Consider the following 12,813-nt stretch of genomic DNA (forward strand, 5'->3'; position numbering starts at 1 on the left):
CGTTTTTTCCATTCGGAGGATTTCTCTCTCTCCCCCTCCCCCTAGCCCTCACCTATTTCCCCATTCACATCTCAAAAATCCCTCACCTCCCTCCCCCCCATCTTCCGGTCTCTTAATCTTATTTGAATATAAGGTTATTATATTTGGCTTTTGCAGACACTGGGTGGTGGGTGACTGGGAGGCAACTTTCCTTGCGGTTTCATTTAAATTTGGCGTGAGTGGGAGGGTGCCTTCAACAATTCGTCTCGCACACGCAAAACAGTTAAAAGCTAGAGTTAGAAGGAGCAGAGAGTCCCACAACTTCAAAAGCATCGTCTAGGAAAGGAAGTAATCCGGGGGTCCGGAGGGTGGTGGGGGGGAAGGAATAAAACCCAACTTCGCTGGCAACTCTAATAAATCTGGTAACTGTAGGCAAAAAATAGATTCCGAGGGCTGGGTCTGGTCCGGATGAAACGCTAGGGCTCCTTCCCATGCCGAAGTCTGGCGCTGGAAACCTGCCACTGGCGTCTTGCTACGCGAGTGCCCCCAGACAGCAACACACCCACTGGAATCGCACGTGAACAAAGCTCTCTCCCCGGGAACCGCCGCCTGCGGTTTCCTGGTCGATTACAGCTTCTCCGGGGAGTGTAGGGCGCACACAGGGTTAAGTTAGTTCCCTCCCTGGTAGGAGGGAGAAGCGGGGGAGGGGAAAAACAGCTTACAGTCTCAGGCTGGGTACCTTGTAGTTAGTTGTACGTTCGAAACCTGTGGCCGTCACTTGCGAGTTTGGCATCTTCCACTGTCACCGAAGAGGAACGGGGGCTCGGAGATAATACCAGTGGCCGCAGTTTGCGATCCAGGCGCTGCGCGACTCCCGCCCTGGGTGCATCTCTGACCCTCGGTCCCGTGGATCAGGGAGCTGCGAGGCGGCAGCTCCGCGCCCGCCGCCGTGTCCACCCAGCCCGGGGAGCAGGTTGGCAGTTCTCAACGATGGGCAGGAGGGACCTTGGCGGCGACCCCTAAAAAAATATCATGCCCCGGGAGCCCCGCTGCTGCCGAGCCAGCTTCTTGCCTTTCCACCTCCCAGACCCTGTCGGATTCGGATGAGCCCACTGAGAGAAGCCGCGACCTCCAGGTAAAGGGACAGAGGCGCCAGGTGGAGTTTCCAGTAACCAACCTGGCTGCCGCTAAGCGAGCACCACGAGGTTTCTTAAGGGGGATTATAAATCAGCTGGCGGTGGTCATTGGGGTGGAATGTTTTAGGCTTTATCTTTCATCCATAGAAAGAACAGACTGCCTAACTCGCCTCTGATTTTAGGGAAGGGAAGTCTAATTGCAGGTCGAATCTACCTCCTCTAAGGAGTTTCCTAACTGAGCTCTGGGTCAAAACGCAAATTAGCTAACTAGCTGGAGCATGGATCCTAAATTGGGATTTCTAGATCCACTAAGCTTGCCTGAATCCAACCTCTCACTGCCCCCAGAATGAATGCTAACTTCCAAGAGTAACAATCCCCTAGTCCCCCACCCCTGCGCCCACTCCATCTGCTGTTAATGTCACCAGCGTTATTATCAAGCGGTTGCGTCTAAAACCACCAGCCCGCCCCCTGCCCGCAATCGGGGATCCATTAGTGGCTAAGAAGATGCGGAGGGTGCTGGTTCGTTTTCCTTCGAGTTGGGGAAGGGGTTACTTTTCCCCAAACAAAGTCTTTCTCCAGCCCTGCTGGTCTTCAGTGGCCTGGCACTGAGCTCCGGCCTGCTTGTCTTGCAGGCGCACCAGTGGTGACGGTGAAGGCGGGAGGAGCCCACCAGGCTGAACTGGGATTGCGTTCCCGGCTCCGCGTGCGTGGGACGCGGGGAGGGGGTGGATAACGCCTCCCAACCCTGGGTTTAGGGGCGAGGCGACAGCAAGGAGCGCGGGAGTGGAGCCCCGCCAGCTGCCACGGAGTACCAGGGAGGGGTGGGAGCCGCCTGGAAAGATCCCTCCGCCACGCAGACCAGTCCCTGGCTCGTCCTCGCGCTTTCAGCGCTGTCTCCGTCGCTTCTCATTTGTAATCAGGCCCAAGATCAAGGTTGCTAGTTGAGGTGCGGGCACTAACCAAGGAAAGGAAGTATCCGGAAAGAGGGTGACTGGGGCGGGCTGGACCCACACTTGATGCCCAGTAAACTCCTGGAGCGCTTGGGGCTCCGGAAGGCGTCAGCTGCTGGTGGAGGCAGAGGCCACCGCTGCTGTCGTCCCTGGAGCTTTACTCCTGGAGCAAGATGGCACTCACTGTCAGTCCTGGTTCAATTAACTCCCTCAGCCTTTCCCCCCACCCGATATTTATTAGTCACATACTGAGTTTGGGGAGAAGAGCGGCTTTGCATCTGTAAGTCAAAGCATTTTCCTAGCCACCTTCTCAGGATGCAACAGGAGGAGCGACCCGCGGGCACGACCCGGGGGCATGTGTGCGTGTGTGTGCGCGCGTGTGCCAGCGTGCGTCTTGGGCGTGCGTCTGGGTGGATCCGTGAGTGGTTTGTGTTTAAGAAGCAAATCAGGCGTTTCTCCAAGTCCGCTTAACATGATTTAGGCGCTCAAAAAACGTGGAGGCGGTAGTAGACACAACGGGGATGCGAAGGAAATAAAAACAATTAGGAAAGTGGTGCCAAGTGACTCAGACTTTGAACTGCGGACGGAGAACTCATCCCGAGCTGGTTGTGGCCACCGCCCCTGCCTAACACTTCTGCCGCGATAACGGAGAGGATCCCTAGGGAGTTGGTCCTAAGCCAGTTTCCAGCTCGCTGGTTGCTTCTCGCCTGGCCCCACCGACGGCGCGTCTCAGCGCAGTCCAGCGCTTGGCGCGAACTCGCTCTCCCTCTTCTGTTCAGATTTAGCCTCTCTCCAGACTTGTTAAAACATGACAGCAACTTACTGGAGGCAGGCGGAGCGGCAATGAAATGAGGGGAGAAAACCAGAAGCTTTTTTTTTTTCTTTCCTTTTTCAAGAAAGAGACGTGCACTTGGTTCTCCTTACATTACTCTTTAACCTTTGCAAAAGATTGTGAAGTTGAAACGTAGCCTGTATGCAAATCAGGCGTGTTTTTTTTTTTTTTTCTTTTCCGCTGTCAAACCTGTTTTCTAAATCTCTGAGGCTGAATTTGGTTGTTCGTTGTAATCTATGGGGCAACTGAACAGCGCTCTTTCCAGCGGCTAGGGTGAAGGAAGAAAATGGGTGGCTTAAAATAATTATATGAAACTTCGAATTATTTTCCCTATTGAGTTATTTAAGAAGATCCGGGATCAGGGAACTAGTGATGGGGCGGGGGGCAAATCACCAAGGTTGCCTGCATTTGAAGTTACGCCATCTTGGTTGAGAGACTTGTTATATATTTTTACCCTCTAATGTCACGTTCCGATCGTTTCTCAGTGTCTAAGTAATAGATCCTCTGGCTTAGAAGTACAACCCCGGGCGGGCAGGGGTAAATCAACTTTTGGCGCTCAGATGGTGGCACTATCCTTCAGAGCTGGGGGTGGGAGGGTGCAGGGTAGAGAGAGAGAGGGGAAGGCGTGCACGGTCTGGGTGGCATCCGCGTTGTTAGCCTCGGCGCTCGCGCTGCAACTCTCTTCAGGGAGGACAGGGTTAAAAGCCGAGGCTGACTTTGCCTCCTGGAAAGCTTTGAGTTGCAGCCGCGCCTCCCAAGCATTCTTTAAACCAGAAATGTGGGAGGGGCTCCGAGAGGGAGGGAGTAGGGGAGGGAGGGAGAGAAAGAGGACTCGAGGAGGGGAGCGCGCCAGAGCGCGAGGGACCGAGGCAGAGGAGGAGTGCGGGAGCGGCGGAGGCGATCCCGCGCCTTCATTACTGTAAACACCTCCCGGGGGTGTCAGACGGGGTGGGGGTGGGGGTGGGGGTGGGGGCCGCGGCGCCTACATTAGCCGGGCCGGGTTGGGTCGAGGCGGCAGTAAGGTCGGAGCAGCCTCCGCACCCACGCCGGGCCGGCGCAGCCCTCGGAGCGAGCCCCGCGGCCGCCCCCGCGCACCCCGCGCAGCACCCCACGCCGGGCTCAGCGCGGTCGGCGCACAGGCGTCTGAGGCGCGCGCTCCCGCCCGGCTCTCCGGCTGCCCCCCGGGGTCCTCCGTGTCCGAGGAGCCCCGGCGCTGCGGGGCAGCTTTCCGCCGCCCTCCCGGCTCCCCCTCCTTCTTTCGGGACTCGTGGGCTCTGCCGAGGCAGAGAGTGGGGGAGGCAGAGGAGAAGAGGAGGCGGGGGCCGCGGCGGCCGGAGCCGAGAGAAAGTGGCATGCTCGAGCCCTGGAGGCGGAGGTGTTGGAGGACGGGGGAAGACGATGCCGCGGCTCCGTAGGGGAGGAAGGCGAGAGCGAGCGAGGCGAGCGGGGCGCCCGGGCGCCGGCCGGCTGCGGGGAGGCGCGCGCCGCTCTGAGGCTCCGGCCTCCGCATCCCGGCGCCCCGACGCTGCGGGCGACAGGGCCGGGCTCCGGCAGCCGCCTCCGTCGCCGCCGCCACCACCCGGAGGACCAAGCAAAAGTTTGGATCTGGGGGAGGACGCGACGCTGAGCGGGATTACTACCAGGGCTGGAAGGAGACCTCCAGAACCTTCGCAGGTAACGCACACCCCCAACCCTCTCCTTCCCTGCCTGCCCGCTGGGCTGCTGCTTCCTCCTAGCGCCTTTCCAGACGTTCGCCAGATCTGGCTGAAAGTAAGAGGGAGGCGAAGTTGAAGATCCCGGGAATGGGCAACTAGCACGGGGAGATCTACTGGAACGTTAGAGCGGGATCGAGGCGCTTCTCTGCGCAGAGTGGGCAGCTGTGCAGGGAGGCGAATCTCGCCCGGGAATGGATGGGAGCCCTCGGCCCCAGCTGGTGCCTCATCTTGTAGCTCGGAGGAAATTTAGAATGTTTATTCAGTGGCTTTTAGTATCCTTCAATCCAGACAAATGATGCGTAGATTTCACTCACTCCACCTTCACCCTCCCACTCTCTCACTCTTATTTAGTATCTTTTTAAAAAATGATACGAACCCACTCTCATTAGCCTGCCCGGTTTAGGTGGTGCAGGAAAGCAAATGGGGGGGGGGGCGGTTTGGGAAAATTTCAAGCAAAGGGGAAAATTTATCCTTCCCCTTTTTAACATCCTAAGAGCCCTCCCTCCCTCCTTCCATTCACCTCTGGCTTCATAAAATAGGAACTTTCGAAGTCACATTTTGATTGAAGGGTGAGACGAAACACGTTAACCATTGGTGGTGTGAATTTGCAGTGATCGTCAGCCTGTGTAACTGTGTTTAGGGGGTTAGTGGTGTTGCGGAGAGGCCGGTTTTCCTCGGTGGCCTGATGCACCGGGGCTTGGGGGGAGTGAGTGGTCGCGGAGGCAGCGGAGGGGGCAGCGGAGAGAAAACAGTCACGTTTCCTGGGCAGCAGCCTTTCTTACGCTAATAAAATAGCTCCTGCGTTTCACTCCAAGAGCAAAAAGGTTTCAGCCTCAGCTCCCCGACGTCCCCTTTCCCCCAGTCGAGTTTGAGTTTCGAAACAGCTCAACGTTTGCTGCTCTGTCTTCTTTATTATGATCATTATTTATTCACCTGGAAACTCATCGTGCCTTCTCTCGTAAATGGAAATCAGTTTCCAAGAGCTTTTGATTAATTTTAGTGGAGGAAATCTCTTGTAAAGCTTACAGTAAGCTAATCAAGTGCAAGGCACAAATCCGTGTAAATGCTCGCGCAGGAGTGCAAGGTGCTGATTAGATTTCTTTATATGCTGCATTTGCTATGGAAAGCGTCTTCTAAATGGGAGCTATTGCTCCCCACTCAGCTGGGTGACTCTTTAATCACCCAGGGTCAGGGAGCTTTGGGGCATGTCCACTGGCTCACAGGCTTATTGCTAAATTTATTATGTCTAACTTCTCCGAGGCAAAAGGTAATATGAAGGCTACCTTCCATAACGGGACCGATATTGTCTATGGACTTAGCGGTATGACCTTATTACATCTCCAACGAAAGGATCCCCCAAATATTTTGAGGTAAATAGAATGCAGGTTGGCATTTGTCCAGGCATGCATTTGGTTGTTGCAGTATGAATCAGTATGGATGTAAAATTTTAGGTCAGTATCTGAAGTGTTAGAACTGGACTTTTTTTTTTTTTTTTTAATCACTGAGCAACATGCGCCAGATACATAAGATCGGCAGGCCACCATGTTAGATGAAAATCAGTCTCTGGGTAATCAATCTTTCATGCATAGCATGAAAAGTTGCTTATTTTCCCACAGTGTCACTAGTCCGCGAAATACAACTTTTCTTCCTCGCCTCGCCAGAAACCTCAAAACCATTTATGGATTTTTAATAATCACAGGTGACAGTGCAACACCATACTGTCATGTTGAGCTGCAAATATCTGTGACTGGAGGAGGCTGGAAGATGAAATTTCAAACATTAGTCCATGCCTCTGGCAGTAGGTACAAGAAATTGTAAAAAGACTTGAGCTAGCTGTACTGTAGCAGACCTATTACAAACCTAGCATGGAAGGAATGCTGGTTTTAAAAAAAAATACCAGTGTCTTAACACTTCAGTAGTTTCATTGCAGTTTTAGAAATTCCAGGGGATGCTTTTAACAGAAGAAGTAGATTCCCAAATGACACCATGCTGGGCTGCCTTGGGTTTCCCAAAGCAGGCATGGTTTTTCCTGTATGCTAGGTTTCAGATGATGTGCTCTTATCCGAGTTTGAGTTTGACTTCGACCGCCTGGATCTAATTTGAACCTCCTCTGATACCCGTTACATTTATATTCTGGCCTGCTGGAGAGTTTGATTTAGGATTTAGACATATCTCCCAAAAGCAATCCTATATGTTCCCAGTTTGAAGCTGTGGTTTCAAGAGAGGCTCAAGTATGTACAAGTGCAGAAGCCTTATTCTGTAGAGAACCAGTGTGAGCACCTGATCTGACTCTTCAGCTTTGTACTCTACAAGGAAGAATTGCCACTTCTGCGGTCCCTAGTGTCTGAAGGTAAAAAACAGCAAGGGTGCCGGGTGGCTCTCGGTTTTGCTCTACTTAGAAGATTCGAAAAAGGTCAAGGTGATGTAATTTTATTTCTATTCCGGTTAGACCTTTCTGGATAACCATCTTTTGGTATCTTTAATTTCAATTCAAGTTCATTTTTCACTAGATTACTTTACTAACCTTGTGGTTTCTGCCACAGTGATTCAAATTCAGGCCATTAGTGACCTCTGTCTGTGAGAAGTGAGCACTCATTGTTTTTCTTTCTTCTCATCAGAGTCGACAGATTATGTGTGTGTGTGCAGGGGAGAACCCAACAGCTCTGTAGTTCTTTCTGAGTATTTAGATGTTCGAACTTGATATTTCTAATACAGAGTTCAGAATGGGTAATGATATTTAACAATGGTAATAAAAATGTTACAGGCTAATAGGCTACTAAATGGTTATTCCATACAACATTGACAATGTGATCAACATAAATAAAACACCAGTGCTGTCCACTGCCAATAAAAGGATAGTACAGACAGGTAGACTAATGTTTCGAGACTCACAATACTGCTGGATGTTAGTGAAATTTTATTGCCCTGAAGTGCTTATGTAACAAGGGAAACTTGAGACAAGCCCAGAACATACATGTGGGCTCTAGACTTCACAGTAGCAGTGCATGTATGTCTTTTTAAGTTCAGCTGTGCTTCTACTGTGAACTTATGGTCCAGATCAAGGGCGACGTGGGGTGTGAGAAGGGTGTCTATAAACAGCTGGTCTTTTAAGGAGACTTTTAAAAATCTGATTCCTAATCCAGCTTTGTCTTCTGAGTGTTTTCAAATCAAAATTTCCATTTGAGTTGATTATCCTAAATGGTAATTGAAGACAAAATTTACTGACTTTCTTAGGTGGGCGGATACCATTATCTGGCGTTTTCCAGCTGGTTTTTGATCTCGTGGTATTTGGGAATATAGAATTTTTAGGAGGCTTTCTCTTCCCTTGGGCAGGTTTTATGCCAGAGACATATAAAAAGACCAATTATTATTATTATTATTACTAAACTTAAGCAACTATTATAACACCCCAACTTTCTTACTTTTCTCTACCCTCCACAAATTGCTTTGCTTTTTTTTAAGTTATATTTTTCTTCTAAAACTACAGGTTGGGGCTAGGAGTAAGGCTATCAGTATCTTTTTACTACTTTCAGCAATGTGACCTCCAATTACATATCTGTTTATAGTAAAACATACACAGGTAAACATCAAGGACCATTTTAGGACAGAGATTCTTTTCAAGGTTTGAAATATGTTTCTTTTTAAGGGACTATGACACAAATATTGTAATAAAAATATCCTGTGTTCCAATGAATACAGAGGCTTATTTCAGTCGCATGGAACAGTAAAACACTGTATTGGCAAAATAATCAGCAGTATTTTCAGTACATGGTCAAAATCTGTTAGAACCTTCATGGTTTTTTTTTTTTTTTTTTCCCCCTTGGTGAATTTCGCATCTACTGGTCTTTTTTGGTTTTCTTTGATTCTTTCTAATGTGGCTCTTTGAAGTGATTCAGAATTAAACAGTAGCTCCTTTTCTCGGGAAATTCATCATCTTATATTCAGGATTCCAGAGGAGTTAATGATGCAGAAAAAGTCCTGTAAAACATCTTTCTAAAAGAAGTCCTTCTCTTGCAGGCTTCCCACTTACTGGCCTCCTGTACCATTTGCAGTGAATTGGAACTCTGTTATTTATTTATTTTTCAAATACCACCTCTAACTTAATTTAATGTGGGATGTGTTTCTGCAGAAGCGTACAGCACCATGTGCTGTCCGAACAAAGCAGTGTCATTTATAGATCTGTCATAGGGAAAGTCAAAGAAAATATCCTTGTATAATTTGGGAAGTCAAAAGGCCACATTCATGATTCTTAAATACCAATCAATTGTTCTGCGGATACTCAATAAGGGCACACATTTTTTCTGGCAGTTTAGTGGTTGAAGACCTCAGCCATTTTTTTTATGTATTCACAAAATAAATCTCAGATGCTCTTACCCGTTGAGCGCTCATTAGAACTGAGCAGTTTTTCTCACTTTCTTCCCAGGTTGCTTTTAAGGGAATGTGCAAGAAACTTGGCAAAAAGCCCTCTGTTCCCCTCAGTTCACAGGTCACGTGCTGTATTTCAGTTCACTTTATTAGAGCTTTCAACACAGAGATAAAAGAATCTTCCAGCTGAACCTTTTAAGAACCTAAGGGCTTTTGGATTTAAACCCATCGAAAAATATCAGGTCTCCAAGTTCATTGATAATATTAGGCCTCAGAACAATGAAACCTCCTTCCACGGGGAGTGAAAGGACAGTGGCTCCTAAAATTGGTTCACAAATATATGGTCCATTGAAGTCAACAGAGGTCACAGGGCTGAATGGAAAACATTAGACTTATATCAGTCCCGAAATAGGCCCACGTGCTGGTGTCACTCTTAGCCCCAGCTGCCTGTGGGTGTCACTTTCATGAAAATCCAGTATCAGAATAACCTCTATGATAGTTTTCTCTCCCACTTTGCTCCAGAGCTTCGACTCGAATATTTTGAAGAAGGAAATCATGAAGGAACTTGTAATGTTCCTCATAGATATTAGATAAAGAGGTGCTAAAGGTTAAGGGAGTAGATTGGATAAACACTTGACATAGTGGTTCCAGAAAATTCTGTTTAGGCCCTGAGGGATGACATTGACTTTAAAACATATCCCTCTTGATCATTTACTCCCCTCCTCTGTTATGTTTTTCAGTTCTCACATACAGTATTTAATTTATTCCTCACAACTGCCTCTTCTGTGAGTTGGTCTGAGAAAGCCGCACTCTCCTGGCTTCTTATTGGGTTACAGGAGCCAGAAGGAAGTTGAAGGCTACCTAAGGCTGCACAGAGCCCTCCTTTAAACCATTTGACTTTATACAAAATCATGAACATTACATTTAATTACATAGATGCTGAATTCCCTGATACAGTTCAGAAGTTTCCTTCTTTACGAACTCAACTAAAATGATCAGAGTTGGATTTCTTAAATTAAAACTGTAAAAAATCTTGCAATTGTGTACATATTTTGATTTAAAAATAACACTTCACTGTCTCTCCCTCATTGTCCTAGAGGCATGTTTGCCTGTTAGGATGGGGGTAATTTTATGAGGTTGGCTTTGTGAGTTGGGACTTTTACTGTGATGGGGAATGAGAAATAGGGAGGCTGTTTTGGAGGAAAGAGAAGATGTATTTATAGAAAGAAAACCTGCATTCTCATGTCAGCACACTCCTTTCTACACTGATGACCTTGGGCAAATTACTTCATCTTCTGGAGACTTAATTCCCCTCTACAGAGTTCAACAGGGTTGTTATGGGGTCAGATAAGATTAATGTGTGTGAAAATACCTTGATAATAATTCAGTGTTATATTCCCATAAAGAGGCATTATTCAGATTGATGACATTTATCACTGTAGGACTGTCAGGTGCTAGGATAGTTCTAGGTTTTATGTAAATAGAAGGGTAACCAAGACAGAGTGCCCTGCTCTCCAGGAGCTTTTGTTTTTGTGAGTGTTCTGGACACCACCCAACCAGTAAAGTGTCTGGTGGTCCTCTACATCACTCTCTCCTTTCATTTAATGGTGCATGATCTTCTTCCGTGGTGAGTTGGGCACAAGGGTCAAACTTTCCTTCCTTGACAGCTTGGCTTGACATTGGAAACTGAACTTATCACAGATGGATTCCACTTGGGATCTTTTGGGAAGGAACTGTCAACATTCCCTGAAGTAAGGTTGTTTCTTTTTGGATGGCTTTATACTTTAGCTATCCAAATGAACCTTTTGCAAAAACACAGTCATTACTAGAATATATGATGATTTTTCAGACTTTTGTTTTGCAAAATAAGGCAGGCCAGTGCAAAAGACTGTCAGTAGTTTGGAAGCCTCCTGAGCCCATTACCAATAAATGGCCTCATTTATTAAGAAACAACACAGTCTCCAAAGCTTGGCCTTATTTTGACTTGTGAGTGTCACAAAGCCCCTGTGGGACAGTTCTTCACAACTTATTTCTTCATATTTTGTTCAGTTGTATTTTTATAATTGTCAAATCGGAGACACTTTTAATTTTAAATGTTCCACGAGTTGAGCATGTTTATTTTACTTCCCTGATTTGTATACATGTAAGCCTTTGTAAAGGTTAAATTGTTTTAAAGTTACTTAATTGAAGCCTGCAGAAAACACACATATGCGAAGTGTGTATTTATAAAACGTATGATTAGGTCACGATTCTTGATCAGAAGATAATATTCCTATCAGTGATTTGAATGTATGACAGTCTGGATCTGTGTTCTGGATCTGGACAGTGTTCTTTTTAGTTCTGGATTTTCTATTTGCCAGAGTTCTGATGCTTGCTTTATTCTTTTTTAAGTTGATTAGCATTTTAGTAGTACCTTGTAAAGGACCTGGCCATGGAGCTATATTTTTATATGACAAATTATTTTCATAGTTTGAAAAAATTAGTCTGAATACCTTTTGTTCTGGCAGTGCCAAATGATATAATATTTGAAGAAAGAATGTTTGCTGCTACTCTGAAGAGTTCTGCTAACAACATGAGAAGAACTTGTGGGTACATATGGGGGAGGTAGTATATGTTTGTGTGCGTCTTTGAAATGCACAAACAAATCTAAGGCTTAGATACTATGGGATGGGGGTACAACTTTACCCTTATGCTAGGTGGTGTTAATTTAGCCCAGATGTCCGTAATATAATAGAACAATGAGATAACCCAACTTATTTTTGGTTGGAGATTTTCACTTCCAAATAGGTCCTAGGGAAACTCTAAGTAGATAAACACACACGTAACAAGGGACTATACTTTTGTGTGAATGGTGTGGTACTTAGGAGGAGATATTATTCTTGTAGAGGCAGAAGGTATACATCCAACAATGTATGTACCATGTACCAGGCATGGAGTAAGACTGAAGAGGCAAACACTGCTAATGCAGGATCCCTCCACAGGGGCAACCCAGGCTGGCGAGGAGAGAGGAAGACATAAAACCTATCTGCATGGCAGTTTCATCCATGATTGAAGACAGTGCCAGGAGCACAGAGTATTAATGAAAAGAGCTTTACATTTGGAGAGAGAGTCTTGGGTTCTAATGCTGCCTTTGTCCCTTGTTAATTATGTAAACTTAGGCACACCTTAAAAATATCTTTTAGTCTTTGTCTTCTCAAGTGGAAAAATGGAAGGAAATTCTTTCTAGTCACAGAGCTGTTCTTCTGAGGATTGAGATAATTATGTAAAATGTCTGCCAGTCTGGCACACAGTAGAGGCTTAATAAATGCTGACTGCAGATCCTTCTCTCTCTGAAATGATAATGATTCCAATATGTTACTCTTCCCCTCTACACATACCTCTGCATTCCCCTGGAATCCTGAAGAAGGCTTTTGACCCTTTGAACCTGTTCATTAACAAGATACAGCTTCTGCAAAAGACAATTTCGTTATTTATGCACATAACAGAGCATGAGGGGACAGCAAAGGAAAGCGGTCTCCACATAGTGGCAGAATGGGCTCATGGCTAGTGGGATACAGTGTGGGCTGATGGTGTGAGAGGACACAGAGGGAAGGGACGGAGGGCAGAAAAGAGGCCTCAGTTTGGGGAATCAGAAGGTGGTGTCAGCTGAGTCCTGCCTGACTTGCAATGTTTTTGGTCATTGAAAGCATAGCCTTTGGGACCCCGCCCCCCATTCACCCCCATGCCCCCTTCCAGGGTGACAGTACCTGCAGCTTCAACAAGCCCCATGTCTAGACTGTGACCCGGACACAGTGAGCCGAGGTTATGATGCCTCTGCCAGTCTACGGAGATTTTTT

The 12,813-nt window shown here is 47.1% G+C and overlaps 1 protein-coding gene across 1 annotated transcript in view; it reads left to right on the forward strand.

Annotated features, from left to right (window-relative positions):
* Window positions 1–4,447: 4,447 nt before the first annotated feature.
* The window catches only part of FLRT2 (fibronectin leucine rich transmembrane protein 2), a 96,412-nt gene continuing 88,046 nt past the window's right edge, over window positions 4,448–12,813 (forward strand). The window contains exon 1 of the mRNA XM_082619961.1: window positions 4,448–4,571. The gene's annotated coding sequence lies outside the window, so the exon portion shown is untranslated. The remainder of the gene's footprint in view (window positions 4,572–12,813) is intronic.

This window comes from Mesoplodon mirus, assembly GCF_964341445.2.
Source record: "Mesoplodon mirus genome assembly, chromosome: 4".
In the NCBI taxonomy this organism is placed as follows: Eukaryota; Metazoa; Chordata; class Mammalia; order Artiodactyla; family Ziphiidae; genus Mesoplodon; species Mesoplodon mirus.